The following is a 15,701-nucleotide window of genomic DNA, read 5'->3' as shown; positions in this document are numbered from 1 at the left end:
TTCTTTGTATAAAAACAATGTGCAATGAGATGAATATCTATATTGAAGTTAGAACTGGATAAAACTAGAATTCAGATGAACCATGCTGACATACTTATTGATCTGCTTTGGCTTAGCAGTTCGTCCTTTGCAATACAGGTTTTCAAAAAGAAGGATAGTAATATTATAGGTTTCTTCAGAAGTCTGTTATGAAACTAGAAAATGACATTTTCTTCCTGGGTAGATTTAATCCGATCCCACCAAGTCTGTTAGGATGTTGAGCCATATACTGCACCTACTGAAGAGCTTGATAGAAGGCCACTATTGCTGTTAGCAGGGCGGTGGGGGTGAGCTTAGAGGTGCACCTGAGGTCAAAGCAGTGAACATTCACCTTCTAGATTCACCTGTGGCTGGCTGTTAAGTGCCTCTTGGGCTGTATACAGGGAGTAGGAGGGATAATTGGCAGTGTTGGCAGCAAGTCCTCCGTGTGCCTCATAACCATGCCTTGCAAAATTGAGGAAATCAAGGACTTACTGTTCACAGGCAGGAGAAAGGACGCCAAGTCTGTCCAGGTCAAGAAAAATAAGGACTATGTGAAGTAGAAAGCCCAGTGCAGCAGGTAATTTCTACCTTGGTCATCAAAGACAAAGAGAAGGCAGAGAAACCAAAGCAGTCCCTGTCCCCAAATTTGGCAGTGCATGAGCTGAAATGAACTAGGTACGCTGACCTGGATTAAAATATCAAAAATTCTTTAAAAAAATTCATGTGCAAAAATGCCATTAAAGACACTCAAAAAATGATCCCAAATTATGATAGTTAAATGCTATATTTATCCTAGTCATTTTGGAAGTATAGCCTAATAATTTTGGTTGTATTAGTTGGGTGATAGGTCTCAGCTGCTGTTGTAGAAAGACCTAAAAATAAGTGTCTTAAATAAGACAGGAGTTTTGGTGTAAGCAGCATGGTACCAATAGGGCAGCTCCCTTGGGTCAGGAATGTAGATTTCTTTTCTCTTGCGTTCGGATATTTTGAGCTCCATGTCTTCCTCAGTGGAGTAGAAATGATGACACTTCATTTTCCTTATGGGGTGATGGGAGGTAATGCATTCAGGTGCCTGTTATATAGTAAGATATCAGTATATTTTCCTTACATTCACCCCTAGTCATGCTGACTTCTTTTATCAATCCTGGGGGGTCTAGTCTCCTGGTGGCCCAGCACCTTTTAGACCACCATGGGGCATTTGGCAGTGTTTGGAGACATTGACACCTGGTGGGTAGAGGTCAGGGTGTACTGCTAAACACCTTCAATGCCCAGGGCAGCCCCTGTAACTAAGGATTATTTGGGCCAAAATGTCAATAGTGCCCAGGTTGAGAAACTGAATTGTATTTCAAAGATGGGTTTACAAAACAAACAAAAATACCCCAAATAGTATTCCCTATAAACTTTACAGCCACCATTAGTGATATTTAGAAGTTTACAATAGAGGGTTAAGCTAGCAGAGTGCATACCCATTTGACTGGCAATGGAGTTGACTACAGGATAATCTCAAACTGACTTTTTTTTTCTAGGGCATTTGTAGATATTGAAGTTAAACTGTTGAATGTTGAACAGCCACTCATGAATGGCCTTTAAAAATAATGGGCACTGTGTTTGTCCTGTTTCCCTGTTTTTCAGGTATTTCTCTTCAGTACTACCAGTTCTGAAAAATAATGGCAAGTGACTCAGTAGGAATGCCAGTTCTTGCCAAGCGCAGTGGACTGTTACCAAGACCCACTACTCGGAACACTTCCGCTTTACCGGGGGCTCCCTTCTGGGCTAGAGGAGGGGAGGGAATGGTTACCCATCATGTACCAGTACCCAGCACTTGCTTTTCAGATCTGATCAATTCTGAGCTTGAAAATGCAAATTCCCCATGTAAAAACCACATGTTTGGAATAACTGGTTATTGGGTTTTTAGTCCTGTATCGGTGGGCCACATTGAGAACTCACAGAGAAAAGGAGAAATGTGATTCTAGGAAGGCAAGCTTCTGGGCAGGGGAATGAAGACACTTTGTAGGGAGGATTATTGACCTTGGCAAAAATCAACTGAGAGATACATGAAAGTAAAAACACAAATTGATTTTGTTTATTTTATGGAAAGAGGAATATAAAGTTTAAGGAAGAAGCATGCTGTGATGCATGTAAGAGAACATTGGATTTGAGATCAGACAGACTTGGTGTAAGTCCTGATTCTAGCTGCATGACTATGTGCCAGTTTTTTTTACTTTGTTTCCATTTTGGTTAAAAAGGGATAATGCTATCTACTGAATAGCATTGTGTATTCATTAGCTATTGCTCTGTGATAAAAGGCACGAAATCTCAGTGGCGTAATACACTCTTGAATCTGTAGAGTGCTGGGTGTTGCCTAATCTAACTGGGAGTGGTTTTGTTCTCTGAGAGCTCCTCCTCCTCCTGGGACCAGAGGGCTCCCTGAGAATGTTCTTCCCTGTATTTCAAGTCTCTGCTTGTATCATATCTACTAGCACTCTATTGGCCAAAGCTCGTCTCATGTCTGAAAACAAAGCCAAGGAGAGGGGAAGTACACCCTGCCCAATCTGAGGCCAAAGCAAGTCATTGGGGTGAACCCAAGATCGCTGCAGCAGGAAGTATCCACCTCTCAAAAAAGTGAGGGGGGCAGGAAGGGAATAGTTCTGAACAATAATCGAATCTGCCAAAGGCTGTTAAAATGATTAAATGAATTTATGTCTGCAAAGCACCTTGCATAATGTCTGGCACTGAAGTGTTTAATAAATGTCAGTTCCCTTCCCCTCCTCCCAGATCTGATTTAACAACAAAGAATGTGAAACATGAACTAATTTCGGACATGCAGTCACTGGTTTAAAGTAAACTTCAATTCTGTATTATGATCAGTTGTGAGAGAAGGAATGAAAGGAAAGAGAAGTATTGAGGAAAGTAATAAAACAGAGGAGTAAAGGGAGAAAGAAACAATACCTTCTCAAATTTTGGGGTGGTGAGGCAGGGGAAAAAAGCAATATGTCTATGAATGAAAAAAATAGGTAAATAGAAATATAGCCACAGAAGAGAAGACCAATAAAAAGAAGGGGAAGGAGAAAATGACTTAATAAGAGAATCACCATGGTATTGGGGGAACTTTTTCAAAATATGTACACATTTCTTCTCTTCCCTATCTCCAAAGTTCTGAGCTACACATTTTTTACTTGGAATAGGCTCAGAAAAGGAGAGGCATGTTTATAGTTTTATCGCCTCCTGTCAAGGTTTTATGAAAGACTAGTGTTTTAACCACTGTTTACAAGGTCACTATACACTTTAGCTTTGATACTTCCGAAGCTCTACTCTTAATGTGGCTATTATTTCAACCTACTCAATGAGCAATCATTTTCTGATAATGTGGCATGAGGAAGAGAGAAATAATGTCATAAGGATCAATGAAATGAACGGTTTTTTCCACTATCATGACTTGGTCCGTACAGAGAAAAAAAAATCCCAGCATAACCCATTTGATCATAAATTATTTCACATGACCAGATTGCCCAGTATTCTATGGTTGGAAAGAGTCGTGCAGAAATGATTGTCTAGAAGACAGTCCAGCCTTCCCTATGATGCTCTGCCCACAAGTACCTTCTGGAATAAGAGAAGAAATGCTCTGATCAAGTTTGACTTGGTTAACAAGAAACAAATGGAACCCCTATTAAGATGAAAAGTGTCAATACTGAACCAGATTCCCCTGTAAAGAGCAATGGTACGTTGTCTTTTTATATCACATGCTTAGCAAGAAGCAAAGCTGACCATTCAGCTCCCTTTATTTTCTACATTGAGACTCTTGTTTGCTCCTGACCTGAGCCACCTTGCTTTTTGGTCATACTGCCAATAGCTAATGCGCAGGAGATGCTTGCAAATTGGGGCAAGGTCAGGAAATGACCAGTTTTCAATTTGTAATTAGCTGTGGATAGGAGTGGGCGTACGGAGAAGCAATTCCCTCCAAACTCACATTACAAAAAAAGAAAAAGCTTGTGCTGCTTTGGAGAAATGAGAGGTGTTTAGTTGTATGTTTGTTTGCTTGTATGTTTTAAAAATATCTATCTGGGGTTTTCTATCAAAAAGATAGGCCTGGAATGTAAAGATGCTAAAAAAAAAAAAAAAAAAAAAAAAAAGAATCTCTTGAATAATGCTGTAAACTGGTAGCCTGAAGTAAGGAGTGACTAAAAAAGAACTGATTTTGTTGTTGTTGTTAATCCTCACAGGAGGATATTTTTTCCATTGGTTTTTAAAGAGAGTGTTGGGAAGGGAGGGAGAGAGAGGGAGAGAACCATCAATGTGAGAGAGACACATCGATTGGTTGCCTCCGGCCCGTGCTTGGACCGGGGCTGAACCTAGAACCCAGGTACGTGCCCTTGACTGGGAATTGAACCTGAGACCCTTTGGTGTGCAGGCCGGTGCTCTAACCACTGAACAGCCCGGCCAGGGCTGACCCACTGATTTTTAATGGAAGGGCTCCGTGGTCTCCATGGACCCGAGAAAAAGGAGGCCAGAGTGCGGGAATTTTCTGGTACTTTTCATCGACTACCCTCCACTCACTGCTGCCTCTGCTCTTCCTCAAGCACATGGAGCTCATTCCCACAGCCAGGCCTTTCCACTGGCCCTGCCCTCAGCCTGGTGAGATGGCCCTGCCTGGATGTGCGCAGGCTCACTTCCTCGCTTCAGTCATTCAGGGCTGTTTCAATCTCTCCTTTGCCTGCCCTAACCATCTTGTCTACAGTTGCTCCCCATTTCCCTCTATCCCCTAACATGGCATTAATTTTCTTCATATTTCCTACTATCTGACATTATATTATATACGTATTTTATTTTTTTAAGATTTTTAAAATATATCTTTATTGATTTCAGATAGAGAAAGGGAGAGGAGGAGATAGAAACATCAATGATGAGAGAGAATCATTGATCGGCTGTCTCCTGCATGCCCCCGACTGGGGACCTAGCCAGCAACCTGGGCATGTGCCCTGACCAGGAACTGAATCGGGATTTCTTGGATCCTAGGTCGATGCTCAACCACTGAGCCATGCCGAACGAGCTATATTATACACTTAGTTTGCTATTCTTTTTATTGTTTGTTCTTCATGAGAATGGATGCTCCATGAGGGCAGGGTCTTTGTTTTGCTCACTGCTGTATCCTCAGTGTCCACCGCAGTGCCTGTGCGTAGCACATAGTAGGTATTTCAGCAAATTTTGTTAAATGAATGAATGCCTCTAGGGAGGAAAGGACAGCAATTCTGACTATTCATCAGAGTTCTAAAGATGAAAATATCTCTAATGTGCAGAAGGGTAATCCTTGAGCTACCACAGCTTTGTGAAAAGTTCACTTGAGTATATGCATCCATTCTTTTACTAGCCAGTTGGACCTACTGGGCATGGAGTGGTGTGCTAGGCGCTGTATGCAGAACTGAAGTGGATAAGGAAGGGCTCCTGCCCTCAAGGAATGACAATCTAGAGGTGGAGAAGAGTCTCCCCACCTGGTCGCTGGGGGTGTCATTCACATCAATCATGCTTCCTTAAAGCTATGAAGCGTACAACCTGTCCAACTGTACAGGACAACCCCGGGAAACAACATTGCTTTTCCCTTCAGCTATCTGGTACTTCTGAACAGGATTTACATTGATTCATTCATTCAACGAACATTTATTTAGCACTTGCTACATATAAGGAAAGTGCCGGGAGGCTGGGATTCAAAAGTGATCCCAACAATGGCCTTAACTGTAGGTTGCTTATAGTGGGGAGAGCGGCAAGTAAACAGGCAAAGTGCACAGATGGGCTTCCATGGGAGGACCTAGAAGGGACTTCCAGTCCTGTCTTGGAAGATGGAGGAGATTCAAGCAAGTTTTCCCTCAGGGGATGCTCTCTAAGCAGAGTTTGTAGCTCTCTACTTGTAAGGGGTTATGTAGTGGACTGACTGGCTTTGCTTCAAGGCTTTGCTTCTCAATTATGGGTTGAGTAGAAGTTTTGTAGGCATCGAAACGAAAGGCTCTGAGGGCAGGGATAGCAGCAAGGGCAAAGCCTTGAGGCAGAAAAATAGAAGGGGTGGAGTTCAGCCTGGCAGCAGCGGAGCATGGGGGCAGCAGGGGCTGGCTCATACAGGCCTCTCTGAGGAGGAAACCCTTAGGATGATCACACTGGAATTTATGAGAGCCCCTGGGGCAAATGTGGACATTGAACTGGACAGAAGGCCCAGGAAGCTGCACAGTGACTGGAGGGGAGAGAGAGGTCACAGGCAAGGTAATTTGATGGTTTCTGGCTGGACCCCTGACACGTGGTTGTGTCACTTACTGAGGTAAGACAAACAGGGGAACAGCAGGGTGGATAAGCAGGTGAGGGGCACCGTCCTGCCGACTCGGGAAGGCGGGTTCAGGCCTTTTTCCTGTGTCATAGTCTACTTGATGTCTTCCTCCCATCTCTCTCTCATTCCAACGTACACATGCTGTCAGAGCGCTGCGCTGAGCCCCACTGGAGTCCAAGGCAAAAGGAAAAGGGTCCTGGCTTTACTGAAAATGTTGATACTTTGATCACCATGGGTTTTTTACATTAATTCTGATGTAAAAAAAATATTGCATTCAAATATTATTTCTTAATTCCTGAGGTTGTTGGTTAATTTTATGTGTCATCTTGACTGGGCCATAGAGTGCCCAGATATTGGGCAAACATTATTCTTGGTGAGCCTGTGAGGGTGTTTCTGGATGAGGGGAACATTTGAATCAGTAGACTGAGTAAAGCAGATTGCCTCACCCAATCAAATGGAGGCCTGAATAGAACAAAAGCGCTGACCCTCACGTGAGTAAGACAGAACACCCCCTGCTTGACCACCTTTGAGCTGGTATGCTGATTTTTTTTTCTGCCTTCAAACTCAAACTGAAATATCAGCTCTTTTTGGGTCTCAAGACTTCTGGCTTTCAGACCGAAACTATACCATTGGCTCTCCTGGGTATCCAGCTTACCAACTGCAGCTCTTGGGACTTCTCAGCCTCCATAATCATGTGAGCCAATTTCATATCTATCATATATCTTATTTGGCCTCTTTCTCTGGAAACAACTGACTAATATACTGAGTTTTTGGCATCCCCCTAAAATCCGTGCCTCCTTCAGCACTCGCCTCACCCTAGTCCCAGCCCTGTACCTCCCCATCATCTACAAGCTTGTTGAGGATTTGGACTGGGTCTAATTCTTTTATATGATCCATAGCACTTACCCTAGTATCTGGCACATTTTAAGTTCATAGTAACTCTTTCTTGAATTAATTTAAATAACTAGTTGTAAAACAAAACACTCATTTGTTCTGCGAATGAACTAGGCATTGTTGCAGGATCAAGACTATGGAGTTTAATATGTGTTAATCTGCTCGAAGACTGGCAGAGGGGGCTTGGGGACAGCAGCATGAGAGAGGCACGGCAATAGAGGGACAATGGTCAGTAGGGACTGGAGAAGTCCAAGGAATGGGGCTTAATCATTCCCTCAGGGCCTCAGAGAAAGCTTGGCTTACCTGAGGAAGTTCCTCTTTATAGAGGTTAGCAAGGGAGGTAGGGTTGCCATGGCTAAAGGCAGAGAAGAACATTCAGGTGGAGGAAACAGTTTGAATGAGGCAGGAAGGGAGGACAATGCTTGCCTTCCCAGGGACATGGAGCATGTTTAGGAGGTTACAGTGGGTGACAGGGCCATGACCCTGGGGAAGCGGTGGTCTGTGGCTCTGTTGGGGCAGAAGGAGGGGGATGCTCATGGAGAGCGAGGGGTCAGGAAGCAGCTGCCCTGACTTGCTGGTGGGAGGACAGCAGCGGTGGTTGTGGGGGGAGGTGAGGAGACGACTATGGAGAGAGAACAGTGGACAGTGGGAGTGGGAGTGGGAGTGGCAGGGCTGTGGACAACATTGTGTGCTTTAGGGTGACTAGGAAAAAGCAAATCAGAAAGCTATTCCTCTGTTGTGATATGCTATACCTAAATGACCCCCCAATGATGTCTAGAGTTATGCAAACAACGTCATGGTGACATTAGTAGAATTCAAAACACAGGGGAAACAGTTCATCTATGTTTTAACCACGCCAACACACGAGTACGTTCATTTCTGTGTCTTTCCGGGCCTTGCAGGAAAGCCTCTGAAACGTCTCTATCTCTGTAATCAGAGCGCTGAAGTGATCTTATGATCAGGCAATCTTGGGTTCAAGGCCTTGGGTGTCACCTCTGAGCTCAATGTTAGGCGATGAACACTTGACTTGTACTTCTCTTTGCAAAGCCTTCATCAAATGCATGCTGACTTTCCCAACGGGAGCCCTGCGAGGCAGCTCACAGGGAGATGGGGAGTGAGTGTGAGAGCGAGCACAGGCGAGTGTGAGCGCCTTGTCAGCTCTGAAGCACTATGGCAGAGGTAAAGGAAAAGAAAGCGAATTGTATTGAAGTGGTCGCAGTCTTCTTCTTTGATTAAGGAGGGAGGATTCTTACTTAGTTGGTCAGTCCAGGGTCTTCTTATTTTCTGGAGATGAAAAAAATGAACAAACAAAATAAAAAAGAGAAACAAAAACAACACAAAACCTTCAATCTGCAAAGCGAAGAAAACTACATCATAAAGCTACATAATAAAGAACTAAGGTAAAGAAAGGGCCAGGGACACCAGGAGATGGAATGGTTACTGCACAAACAACATCATAGTGCCATGAAGATGACATCGTGCTGGTAAATGTTTAATATAGGCTTTCTGAAAAACACACACAAAAAACCAGAGCTAAACTAAATTCTGTGTGCATGCATGTGTGTGTGCGCGCACATGCGTATATAAATTTATTATAGATTTTATTGTGTAGCACACAATTTATAAGTAATAAAACATGTGATACTTTTTGTTATAAATTCCGTATAGACAATTGATTCTCACCAAAATGCTTTCATTGATTTTTGCTGAACTCTCCCATCCATTGTAGTTGACAAATGAATATAGTTCTGACATAAACATTGGTTAATATTTTCATTTATGTTAACAAGCTAGACATAATAAAGTGAGACAAGAAAGAATATGTTTAACTTTACACATTCATCAATGATGTGGGTGACTTCTTTGCTGAATCCAATAACAGTCTTTGAATACTGAAATAATATTTTCTTAATTCTTTGTGCTAGTCACAATGTAATTGGCTAAACCACAGCAAAGTTTAAAGTTTAATCTGTATTAGCACTTTTTTTCTTGACTTTCTAGAAAAGTCAAGAAAACCAACAAAACAAAGAATCAAGCCCTGATTTGTAGTGTTCGCTGATTTTCGTGGTGTAAACACTCCTAGCATGGCCAATTCCAGGCTACCAATGTGACATTGTTGGATATGGAAATGGAAAGAGATGCCAAGAAGCACCATTTTATAATATTTACAAAAGAAACAGATACAAAGACATAAAGAAACCTCAAGAGTACCGGTAGTAGTAAAAGAATTAGAAACTGATGGATTTTGAGTGTTTATTTGACAGCTTTCTTGGGATAGAATTTACATACAATAAATTGCACATACTTGAATCGCACAATTTGAAAAATTTTGCCATATGTATACACCTGTGAAATCATCACCACAATCAAGATGCTGAACCTATCGTATGCAGCACTCCCCCCAATTTTCTCAGACCCCTTTGTAACCTCTCTCTTCCACTGCTTCTGACTCCCCTTCCCTCAGACAACCACTGACTACTTCTTTTCACTGTAGATGAATTTTCTATCAATGGAATCACTTAGTGTATACTCCTTTTTTGTCCTGCTTCAGCATCATTATTCTGAGGTTCATTCATGTTGACTCATGTTTATTTCTTTTTTCCTCTGAGTATTGCATATTTATCACTTTTGTTTATAATTTGTTTTGTTGTACATTTATATTATTTAATTTTTAATAATGGATGTTGTTTAACAGCCAGCTGGCAAAATTTCTGTAAATTTAACAAATGGCTCTTTCAAGCTGGTGCAAGCTGGCTCTGGCATACCCCTGGTGGGCTGTGCATGCATGTATGTGTGAGTGTAAGAGTGTGAGTGTGAGTGTGAGTGTGTGTGTGTGTGCCTGTGTCTAGCTTTAGAGAGGAGGCTGAGGGATTTGGGGCAGCTGCAGGGGTTGGGAATAATTGAAAATGAGTGAAAGGCAAGAGAGAATTTCTAACAGTTCTGTATTCTCTCTTTGGTGTTCTTTGAGAGAAACTGCAGTAAAATGCTAATTAAAAATTACTTTTTGGTTGCCGGCTTGTTTTAATTAATGTGTGACTGGACTATGATACATTGGGCTTTGGGACTTTTATTATTGAGGGTTTCATGAGAGAACTCCCAAAAACCAGAGTATATATTTGTATATGGTTCAATGGAGGCAAATGGCTAGAGAGGGATTTGGATCTGATGATTGGGCACAAGAATGCTGGAATTTGGCTGCTCACCTACCAAGAAGTCATGGTCATTCCGTCACTTCTCCCAGAATGCATTGGAAAACAGGTGTGTGGGAGAGGGCTTGGGCTATATTCCGTGTCACTTGGAGATTGTCATCAGGGAGATATAATCTGGATGTAATGTTTATTATGTACTGGCCTTGATACATCCTCTGATAGAGGCTGAGGTGGGGCTGGGGATGGGAGGGTGTTCCATGCTTTTTCTATGTTGCATCAAACTAAAAAAACTAATAAGGCCCTGGCCGGTGTGGCTCAGTTGGTTGGGCATCATTCCATGAACCAAAAGGTGGCCCGTTGGATTCCAAGTCAGGGCACATACCTGGGTTTCAGGCTTGATCCCCAGCAGGGGGCATGCAGGGGGCAGCTGATCAATGTTTTTTTTTCTCTCTCTCCCCCTTCCCCTTTCTCTAAAATCATTAAAAATATATATTTTAAAAAGCTAATAAGGAGGGCTACAATAATGATAATAACTATTTATTGAATGTTTACTACATGCAAGGCACTCAGCCAGGGTGTATGTAGATTATCTGATTTAGCAATCAGAAAAACCCTGAGGTGAGTAATAGTATTATACCCATTTTACAGGAAAGTTAAATCCTTTGCCAGAGGTCGCACCAGGAAATGGTGGAGCCAATATTTGAACTCAGGTCTGTCTGACTCCTCTGGTTTTAACCCCTAAACTGTACAGCCTTCTGGTTTGCCGATCTGTAGGAAACTCAAGAGTACCTGGCCTTAAAACAAGAATTACAGGCCTGGTTGGCTAAGGACCTTTTCCCAACTCAGTGACAACATCCCTGGCTGCCTGGAGAGCATGTCTGGAGATGACACCAAAGCTCAATCATCTTGGAACTTTTAAATTTTTTTGGAGGGGGAGAGACTTGGATTTTTTCCTGAGGGCAATAAGGGTACCATTGATAGATTTTAGTGTGGAGTAATGGGCTCAAGTTTGCATTAGAGAAAAATAAGTTGGAAGGTGGTTTTATGTTGGGAGGTAGAGGTACCTCTATTCTCTTTCCTTTTAACAAATCGTTACAACCATTATTCTGCAGATTAGGTTCAGAGACGGTAAGTAACTTGCCCAAGGTCACACTGCTCCCAAGAAACTGTTGCAGGGTTAAAGGTTATACTTCATGCAATTGGGTAGAGGAAGGATACCACATCCTCTGAAATCCTAGGAAGAACAAAGGATGCCTGAAAGTGGAAAGAGTGGGAGTGGATAAGGGGAGGAAGGCTGCAGTAACAAAGACATATAAACTATGCCACTTAAGCAAATAAAAGTTTAATTTATCTCCCAAGAAATAGTCTAGAATGAGCTATCTTAGACTGGTAGGGTGGCTCTGCTCTATAGAGACATCCAGAGACTCTGGCACCTTCCATCTTCTTACTCTGTAGTCTCCTTTAGTGTCCACTTGGCTGATCCTGGCTCACTTCCTCACTGGTGGTCTAGCCTGTGGTAAGGAAGAAAGAGAGTGTGCAGGTCAGTCTTTTAGGAGAAGACCCAGAAGTTGCTCGCTTCATGTTTGTCCACATCCCATTGGTCCGAAGTAAGTCACATGGCCAAGCTTAGGTGCAAGAGAAGCTGGAAAATATAGTTTCTTCTTGGGTGATTATATGCCTAGCTAAATAAAACTCAGGGGCTCTACTATTGAAAGGAAGGGCAAATGGATTCTGTGTGATCTTTCTAAGTCTTTTATTAGAATCGCTCCTAGGAAAGTCACGTGGCAAAACAACAAAGGCTGCCACATAATAGACACACTAAACTACTAATGAAAACGATATTCTGCAACAATTTTAAAAATGTGTCCTGTGGCAAACAGTATTTCCAGCAGACTTACAAAATACATTCAGTGTCCTTGTATGTGTATTATTCCTCTGTGGCTCTCCTAGTATTTTAGCGTCTTTTGAAGATGGTGGCAGTGTCAGGGTGGGTATCTCCCACAGCCAGGGCCTTTTGCAGATCGGTCAACAACTGGTCATAATATTCTGCCAGTTCCTATGAGGGGTGGGAATTCATAGAATTTCATGCTAAAATGAGATGAGTGATGCTAGCTGATGGGGACAGTCATGGCTGGAGAGAGTGTTCCCTGGGCAACTATTCCTCAGCTTTTGCTATTGATTTCCATGAAGGAATCTGGCCAGGGTTTCTAGGAATTTGAAATTCTCAATAAAATACAGAAATCCAGGTTTTGAACATGTAATCTAATTTTTAAATGTTGACTCAAATATTTTAATACCGCTCTGTGGTCTAAAACAAACATGCCTGTGAGCTGGGAAGAGGCTCTGGTCTCTGACTTGATCTCTGAGAACCTTATTTCTTCACTTATAAAGCAAGAGCGATGCCCGCCTCAAAGGGCTGTAGGAAGAATGGAAGAAAATAGTGTATGTCAGGGGCAGATAATCATTATCACACTGATTTTTTTTTTTCTTCATGATGAATCTACCTTAGAACTAGGGAATTCTCAGATCCCATTCTAGTGGGTAGGAAGTTCAGGATGGATGTTCCAAAGAACACTAAGAAGACAGAGTCTACAACATTTACTGGAATTGGCTGTTCTGATTCAGGTCTTCAAAGCTGTCCTAATTTACGTTTCCCAACATTTCCTTTTGGAGGTGTTGTGTGCAAGGAGTTTGGGTCTAGCTAGTTTGAGCAACAAGCTTGGATCAGAGAGAAAGATAATTAAATTTATCCTCACGTATCCTCTTGTTTGTTGTGTGACTTTGGCTCATTTACTTACCATCCCTAAGCCTTAGTTTTTTTATTTTAAAAATGAGAATAATAATAACTTACCTCACAAAATAGTTGTCAGGATTCAATGAGATGATACATATAAACCTTTAGTATAAATTTCCAGGCATATAGTAAGTATTCCATAAACATTACTTGTAATTAATTATTATGTCTGACCCAGGTGGAAGATATATAAAATAGATTTTTTTATTGTTTTCATTTTTGATAAAACTTGTCTTTTCAGGCGAACCTTCTTCCTTACTCAACATCATGAGTAGCTTTTTCTCTGGGAGAATTGTTATAATGTAATAGATGAAATCTTAAGAATATTGCTTAAATTAGCCTGTGTGCAAGTCCTTTCAGTAAAAGGATAGTGTCAGGTGTCAAGTGTTCTAAAGCAACACAGCGACCTTTAAAGAAAAACAATTTATTCATAATATAAATTACCAAAAAAAAATAGGGAAAAGGTCTTATCTATTGCTAGTGTCAGGTTTTTGGGCTGGTGCATTGTTTTGCATTGCTTGGGTGCTGTGTATGAAGAGTTTCCTATGTCAGCGCTAATGGGTACTATGAAAAAGGAATATCGAAATTTACTACATTAAAAGATATATGACCTGTCCAACAGAAAACCCCACAGGCAAAAACAGTGGATGCAAAATGCAACTGGTGAATGACTACTTCCCAAAAGGTGTCAACCAGCAATTAAGCTCCTTATCAAAAACAGACAAATTCCCACAGTATGGTTGAACCTATTGACTATTCTTATCTTTATTACTATCATTACTAGTAGTAGCAATTATAATAATTACTGATGTTTATCGGGCTTTTCCTTGGGGCCATCCATTGGGTAAACTCCGTTACATACTTTATCTCACTGAATTCTCTCAACAACTCTCAGGTAGGGGCTATTATTACAGGTTCCCCCACTATCCAAAAGGAGAGCAGTTCTATGAAAAAGTGGAGAAACAATTACCTGAGGACCCATCTTGCTAATGGATGCACAAAATAAACTGAAATAAAGCACAGATGCTCACAGACACAGTTCAAAGCTACGGTGGCTTGATGCTGAGAGGCTGAGTGTTGTTCCCGAAGAGGGAGCTTGGCGGGGCCACTTGCTGCTCAGGACGTGCGCCGCCTCAACAGCAATGCAGACGCTGTACACCATTTTCACTTTTGCCTCTTTTTATACAAGTGAAAATCCTTTTCAGATTTCTTTCCCTTACTGAAAACAAGTACTAATGTAGGTGTTTCATAAAAGCGAAGTGACATAAAGTGAATTTTTGAAAGGCCAGGGGATGCCTATATTCCCAATTTTCAGGTGGGGACATTGATGCTTTAGAATGTTAACTGACTTGCCCAGTTTCACTGGTTTATAAATGGCATGGCTTGGCGTGTAACCTAGCACTGCCTGGCTCTGATGCTCATGATTTTACAAGGGGATGAAAATTTTGATGAGTGAGATGGGAAAGAGAAAACTTAATTCTGGAGCTCGAAGCCCTTTCCCAGAGAGTACGTCTGAATTGAGCGCCTCATTGTGGGGCTTTCCACAGACAAAGGAATCGGGCTATGGGAAGAGGGAGAAGGTCCGAGGGGAAAGGCAAATGCGGTGGAAGACTTTGAAGATCAACTTTGAATTCGTTGCAGTTTTGGCAGCAATGTCGACAGCTCACACTCTGTCTTTGATATCCAGGGGTATTTGTTCTGACTGAGAAAGGCTTTTATTATCCACCTTTGTGATCACCATTCTGGAACTCCTGGGCAGTCCTGCTTTCAAATACCCTGTTCCATTGTCCTCATAAGGACATTCACACTTGTCAGACTAAGTCTGGGAATCATGGTCTTGCAATTATGGGCACGGTTTCCAGAGCCCCTCAGTTCCAGTCTGTTGACTCCAGCTGGCAAGGTGGATCTTCTCTCTCAGTGTTGCCAGCTTCTGTCTGAAGACAAGGACATCCTAGTGACAGTTCTGACAACCGCCCACTCTCCTGTGTGGGGAGGGAATTTGTTTAGGACTCTCTATTGTTGGTTATTTTATTTGCCGTGTCATCATGCTTCATTCATGTGGTTTCAATAAACAGTCTAAATCCCTTTCATTATAATAGTTTAACATGTATCCTTACTTTGATCACCTTTAAATGCAATTGTCAGTTTGGATGAATTTATCTATAATTACAGAATGTCGTCCTTGACTATGTTAAGGGGAATTTTTGACAAAGGAACTACTTCAGTTACGAAGTTGTTGACCTGGAATTAGATAAGACACAAACTAGATATATTCTCCTGGAAATAGGAGACCACAATATTTTTCTGTATAATAGGCTGAGGGAAAAACCCAAAGATCTTTCTCATAGTAAAAGCAAAATACTGTTTTCATTTTTTCATGTTGGGTTTGGAGCCCACCAGCCACATTTTGCTAGGTACTGAGCAGTGAACACTGGGCCACGTGGGCTCTAGATTTGGCCTTGTCACTGTATCATCCTGAATCCTTGAGTTTTAAGTTGCAGAGAGGGTAACTCAAAATCACTTAAGCATAAGGGAG

At 41.9% G+C, this 15,701-nt stretch overlaps 1 pseudogene across 1 annotated transcript; it reads left to right on the top strand.

Annotated features, from left to right (window-relative positions):
- Positions 1-479: 479 nt before the first annotated feature.
- Positions 480-691, top strand: LOC308567773 (large ribosomal subunit protein eL38 pseudogene; annotated as a pseudogene). Its single transcript has one exon. The product of its transcript is annotated as a large ribosomal subunit protein eL38 pseudogene (transcript).
- Positions 692-15,701: the final 15,010 nt, after the last annotated feature.

Source organism: Miniopterus schreibersii (assembly GCF_964146895.1).
Source record: "Miniopterus schreibersii genome assembly, chromosome: 15".
Classification (NCBI taxonomy): domain Eukaryota; kingdom Metazoa; phylum Chordata; class Mammalia; order Chiroptera; family Miniopteridae; genus Miniopterus; species Miniopterus schreibersii.
This window is presented reverse-complemented; position numbering and strand designations above follow the sequence as displayed.